We start from the raw sequence: 7,040 nt of genomic DNA, 5'->3' as shown, positions 1-7,040 counted from the left end.
AATATAGTAATATATTATAACAGTCAACAATAGTAATATATTATAACAGTCAACAATAGTAATATATTATAATACCTCAGTCACAATAGTAATATATTATAATACCTCAGTCACAATAGTAATATATTATAATACCTCAGTCACAATAGTAATATATTATAATACCTCAGTCACAATAGTAATATATTATAATACCTCAGTCACAATAGTAATATATTATAATACCTTCCACTCCAGCAGGTCTCCTTCTGTCCTCCTGGTCTACAGGGGCCCCAGCAGCCCGGAGGAGGGGGCCCCCTGCTGGCCGATGCTGCCCACAGCAGACGGCCTGGCCTCACGCTCCACCTGAGTCAGGCAGATGCATGCTGGGAACAGCGGCGGCTCAGACTGCAGCTTCAGAGCTGTCAACACCTCCGCTGACTGTGGAGCAGCTGGATCCTGAAACCTGGACCCTGGAGCCAGATCACTGTCAGGCCTCCAAGCAGAGCGGAACCAAGACCACGGTCTACCATCCCAACCATAATACCAGTATGAAGCCCTGTAGATGTACCATACAGTAAGACACAAGTACTGTGAAGTACACGAGTACTGTGAAGTCTACTGTCAAGTACTGTGAAGTACACGAGTACTGTGAAGTCTACTGTCAAGTACTGTGAAGTACACAAGTACTGTGAATCCTACTCTGAAGTACACGAGTACTGTGAAGTCTACTGTCAAGTACTGTGAAGTCTACTGTCAAGTACACGAGTACTGTGAAGCTACTGTGAAGTACTGTGAAATACACAAGTACTGTGAAGTACACGAGTACTGTGAAGCTACTGTCAAGTACTGTGAAGTACACAAGTACTGTGAATCCTACTCTGAAGTACACGAGTACTGTGAAGTCTACTGTCAAGTACTGTGAAGTACACGAGTACTGTGAAGCTACTGTCAAGTACTGTGAAGTACACAAGTACTGTGAATCCTACTCTGAAGTACACGAGTACTGTGAAGTCTACTGTCAAGTACTGTGAAGTACACAAGTACTGTGAATCCTACTCTGAAGTACACGAGTACTGTGAAGTACACAAGTACTGTGAAGCTACTGTGAAGTACACAAGTACTGTGAAGCTACTGTGAAGTACTGTGAAGTACACGAGTACTGTGAAGCTACTGTGAAGTACTGTGAAGTACACAAGTACTGTGAAGTACACAAGTACTGTGAAGCTACTGTGAAGTACTGTGAAGTACACAAGTACTGTGAAGTACACGAGTACTGTGAAGCTACTGTGAAGTACTGTAAAGTACACAAGTACTGTGAAGTACACGAGTACTGTGAAGCTACTGTGAAGTACTGTGAAGTCTACTGTCAAGTACATAAGTACTGTGAAGTCTACTGTCAAGTACTGTGAAGCTACTGTGAAGTACACAAGTACTGTGAAGTCTAGTGTCAAGTACTGTGAAGCTACTGTGAAGTACACGAGTACTGTGAAGTCTACTCTGAAGTACACGAGTACTGTGAAGTCTACTGTCAAGTACTGTGAAGTACACAAGTACTGTGAATCCTACTCTGAAGTACACGAGTACTGTGAAGTCTACTGTCAAGTACTGTGAAGTACACAAGTACTGTGAATCCTACTCTGAAGTACACGAGTACTGTGAAGTCTACTGTCAAGTACTGTGAAGTACACAAGTACTGTGAATCCTACTCTGAAGTACACGAGTACTGTGAAGTCTACTGTCAAGTACTGTGAAGTACACAAGTACTGTGAATCCTACTCTGAAGTACACGAGTACTGTGAAGTACACAAGTACTGTGAAGCTACTGTGAAGTACTGTGAAATACACAAGTACTGTGAAGTACACGAGTACTGTGAAGCTACTGTGAAGTACTGTGAAGTACACAAGTACTATGAAGTACACGAGTACTGTGAAGCTACTGTGAAGTACTGTGAAGTACACAAGTACTGTGAAGTACACGAGTACTGTGAAGCTACTGTGAAGTACTGTGAAGTCTACTGTCAAGTACACAAGTACTGTGAAGTCTACTGTCAAGTACTGTGAAGCTACTGTGAAGTACACGAGTACTGTGAAGTCTACTCTGAAGTACACGAGTACTGTGAAGTCTACTGTCAAGTACTGTGAAGTACACAAGTACTGTGAATCCTACTCTGAAGTACACGAGTACTGTGAAGTCTACTGTCAAGTACTGTGAAGTACACAAGTACTGTGAATCCTACTCTGAAGTACACAAGTACTGTGAAGTCTACTGTCAAGTACTGTGAAGTACACAAGTACTGTGAATCCTACTCCGAAGTACACGAGTACTGTGAAGTACACAAGTACTGTGAAGCTACTGTGAAGTACACAAGTACGGTGAAGTCTACTGTCAAGTACTGTGAATCCTACTGTGAAGTATACGAGTACTGTGAAGCTACTGTGAAGTACACAAGTACTGTGAAGCTACTGTGAAGTACACGAGTACTGTGAAGCTACTGTGAAGTACTGTGAAGTACACAAGTACTGTGAAGTACACGAGTACTGTGAAGCTACTGTGAAGTACTGTGAAGTACACAAGTACTGTGAAGTACACGAGTACTGTGAAGCTACTGTGAAGTACTGTGAAGTACACAAGTACTGTGAAGTACACGAGTACTGTGAAGCTACTGTGAAGTACTGTGAAGTCTACTGTCAAGTACACAAGTACTGTGAAGTCTACTGTCAAGTACTGTGAAGCTACTGTGAAGTACACAAGTACTGTGAAGTCTACTGTCAAGTACTGTGAAGCTACTGTGAAGCTACTGTGAAGTACTGTGAAGTACACAAGTACTGTGAAGTACACGAGTACTGTGAAGCTACTGTGAAGTACTGTGAAGTACACAAGTACTGTGAAGTACACGAGTACTGTGAAGCTACTGTGAAGTACTGTGAAGTCTACTGTCAAGTACACAAGTACTGTGAAGTCTACTGTCAAGTACTGTGAAGCTACTGTGAAGTACACAAGTACTGTGAAGTCTACTGTCAAGTACTGTGAAGCTACTGTGAAGTACACGAGTACTGTGAAGTCTACTCTGAAGTACACGAGTACTGTGAAGTCTACTGTCAAGTACTGTGAAGTACACAAGTACTGTGAATCCTACTCTGAAGTACACGAGTACTGTGAAGTCTACTGTCAAGTACTGTGAAGTACACAAGTACTGTGAATCCTACTCTGAAGTACACGAGTACTGTGAAGTCTACTGTCAAGTACTGTGAAGTACACAAGTACTGTGAATCCTACTCTGAAGTACACGAGTACTGTGAAGTCTACTGTCAAGTACTGTGAAGTACACAAGTACTGTGAATCCTACTCTGAAGTACACGAGTACTGTGAAGTACACAAGTACTGTGAAGCTACTGTGAAGTACACAAGTACGGTGAAGTCTACTGTCAAGTACTGTGAATCCTACTGTGAAGTACACAAGTACTGTGAAGCTACTGTGAAGTACACGAGTACTGTGAAGCTACTGTGAAGTACTGTGAAGTACACAAGTACTGTGAAGTACACGAGTACTGTGAAGCTACTGTGAAGTACTGTGAAGTACACAAGTACTGTGAAGTACACGAGTACTGTGAAGCTACTGTGAAGTACTGTGAAGTACACAAGTACTGTGAAGTACACGAGTACTGTGAAGCTACTGTGAAGTACTGTGAAGTCTACTGTCAAGTACACAAGTACTGTGAAGTCTACTGTCAAGTACTGTGAAGCTACTGTGAAGTACACAAGTACTGTGAAGTCTACTGTCAAGTACTGTGAAGCTACTGTGAAGTACACGAGTACTGTGAAGTCTACTCTGAAGTACACGAGTACTGTGAAGTCTACTGTCAAGTACTGTGAAGTACACAAGTACTGTGAATCCTACTCTGAAGTACACGAGTACTGTGAAGTCTACTGTCAAGTACTGTGAAGTACACAAGTACTGTGAATCCTACTCTGAAGTACACAAGTACTGTGAAGTACACAAGTACTGTGAAGCTACTGTGAAGTACACAAGTATGGTGAAGTCTACTGTCAAGTACTGTGAATCCTACTGTGAAGTACACAAGTACTGTGAAGTACACAAGTACTGTGAATCCTACTCTGAAGTACACGAGTACTGTGAAGTCTACTGTCAAGTACTGTGAAGTACACAAGTACTGTGAATCCTACTGTGAAGTACACAAGTACTGTGAAGTACACAAGTACTGTGAAGTACACGAGTACTGTGAAGTCTACTGTCAAGTACTGTGAAGTCTACTGTGAAGTACACTAAGTACTTGCTTTTACTCACGAGTACTCCCTTGTACTCACGTGAGTAAAGGCGAGTACTACTCATGAATACTAATGGTATGTTGGTAAGCAATCGGCAGCGTGATCCATAATTACATTAATCAATAGTTCAGAAAGAGCTTTTTCAGTAATAATATTGGTATAGCAGTTAGTTTGAATACATTAACTACGTTTTACTGATTTTACTTTTATACTGTCTGGTATTAGTACTTCAACTGAATATTTATACTATATTGTTTTTGTCCCAGCTGGCCTGGAGGTACGAGCAGCCCTGCAGTGTTGTCCAGCTCAGACCTGAACCTGAAGGCTGAGGACCACCAGGGGGCGACTCCTCTGGTTGTATAGAAGTCTACGCTTCATGTGTTAAAGCTGCATTCTCTCTCCTGACCACCAGGGGGCTACTCCTCTGGTTGTATAGAAGTCTATGCTTCACGTGTTAAAGCTGCATTCTCTCTCCTGACCACCAGGGGTCGACTCCTCTGGTTGTATAGAAGTCTATGCTTCATGTGTTAAAGCTGCATTCTCTCTCCTGACCACCAGGGGGCGACTCCTCTGGTTGTATAGAAGTCTATGCTTCATGTGTTAAAGCTGCATTCTCTCTCCTGACCACCAGGGGGCGACTCCTCTGGTTGTATAGAAGTCTATATAAATGACTCTACTTCTCTTGATGTATTCCCTCAGTAAACATTGTAAACATTAGTTTTTGGTCTCAATCTCTAGTTTCAAGTCTTCTTCAATACAGAATGATGTTCATTTAGTAAATTATGGTCATTTAGAGTCATAGAGCAGGGGATGTTTTAGGGCGGGGCTACAAGGTGATTGACAGGTCTCTATGTCACTCTTCCTCAGTTCAGATATGATCACTTCCTGTTCACTGGTTGATAAAAAACAAGATTCCAACAATTATGATGTATGGTGTAACAAAAGCGGCAGCTAAATGAAATGTAATGTGTATATATATGTGTGTGTCTATATATATATATAGTATATTTGTTCATTGTTCATGTGTTCATGTGTTCATTGTTCATGTGTTCATTGTTCATGTGTTCATGGTTTATGTGTTCTTTGTTCATGTGTTTATTGTTCCTGTGTTCATTGTTCATCTGTTTATTGTTCATGTGTCCATTGTTCCTGTGTTTATTGTTCATGTGTTCATGGTTCATGTGTTCATGGTTCATTTAGCTCATTGTTCCTGTGTTTATTGTTCATGTGTTCATGTGTTCATGTGTTCATGGTTCATGTGCTCATTGTTCCTGTGTTTATTGTTCATTGTTCATATGTTCATGTGTTCATCTGTTCATCTGTTCATTGTTCATGTGTTCATTGTTCATGTGTTCATTGGTCATCTGTTCATCTGTTCATGGGTTCATTGTTCATCTGTTCATGGTTCATGTGTTCATTGTTCATGTGTTTATTGTTCATGTGTGCATTGTTCATGTGTCCATTGTTCATGTGTTCATGGTTCATGTGCTCATTGTTCCTGTGTTTATTGTTCCTGTGTTCATTGTTCATCTGTTTATTGTTCATGTGTCCATTGTTCCTGTGTTTATTGTTCATGTGTTCATGGTTCATGTGCTCATTGTTCCTGTGTTTATTGTTAATGTATTCATGTGTTCATGGTTCATGTGCTCATTGTTCCTGTGTTTATTGTTCATCTGTTCATCTGTTCCTGTGTTCATATGTTCATCTGTTCATTGTTCATGTGTTCATTGTTCATGTGTTCATTGTTCATGTGTTCATGTGTGCATGTGTTCATCTGTTCATGGTTCATGTGTTCATCTGTTCATGGGTTCATTGTTCATCTGTTCATGGTTCATGTGCTCATTGTTCCTGTGTTTATTGTTCATGTGTTTATTGTTCCTGTGTTCATTGTTCATGTGTTCATGGTTCATGTGCTCATTGTTCCTGTGTTTATTGTTCATGTGCTCATTGTTCCTGTGTTCATGGTTCATGTGCTCATTGTTCCTGTGTTTATTGTTCATGTGCTCATTGTTCCTGTGTTCATGGTTCCTGTGTTCATTGTTCATGTGTTCATGTGTTCATGGTTCATGTGTTCATTGTTCATGTGTTCATGTGTTCATTGTTCATGTGTTCATGTGTTCATGGTTCATGTGTTCATTGTTCCTGTGTTCATGGTTCCTGTGTTCATTGTTGATGTGTTCATGTGTTCATTGTTCATGTGTTCATGTGTTCATGGTTCATGTGTTCATGGTTCATGTGTTCATTGTTCATGTGTTCATGTGTTCATTGTTCATGTGTTCATTGTTCATGTGTTCATTGTTCATGTGTTCATGTGTTCATTGTTCACGTGTTCATGGTTCATGTGCTCATTGTTCCTGTGTTCATGGTTCATGTGTTCATTGTTCATGTGTTCATGTGTTCATTGTTCATGTGTTCATTGTTCATGTGTTCATGTGTTTATTGTTCATGTGTTCATGGTTCATGTGTTCATTGTTCATGTGTTCATGTGTTCATGTGTTCATGGTTCATGTGTTCATTGTTCATGTGTTCATGGTTCATGTGTTCATTGTTCATGTGTTCCTGTGTTCATTATTCATGTGTTCATGGTTCATGTGTGCATTGTTCATGTGTTCCTGTGTTCATTGTTCATGTGTTCATGTGTTCATGTGTTAATTGTTCATGTGTTCATTGTTCATGTGTTCATGGTTCATGTGTTCATTGTTCCTGTGTTCATGGTTCCTGTGTTCATTGTTCATGTGTTCATTGTTCATTGTTCATGTGTTCATGTGTT

This window comes from Cyclopterus lumpus, chromosome 6 (assembly GCF_009769545.1).
Source record: "Cyclopterus lumpus isolate fCycLum1 chromosome 6, fCycLum1.pri, whole genome shotgun sequence".
Taxonomy (NCBI): Eukaryota; Metazoa; Chordata; class Actinopteri; order Perciformes; family Cyclopteridae; genus Cyclopterus; species Cyclopterus lumpus.
The sequence above is the reverse complement of the archived record's forward strand: the minus strand, read 5'-3'. Positions refer to the sequence as shown.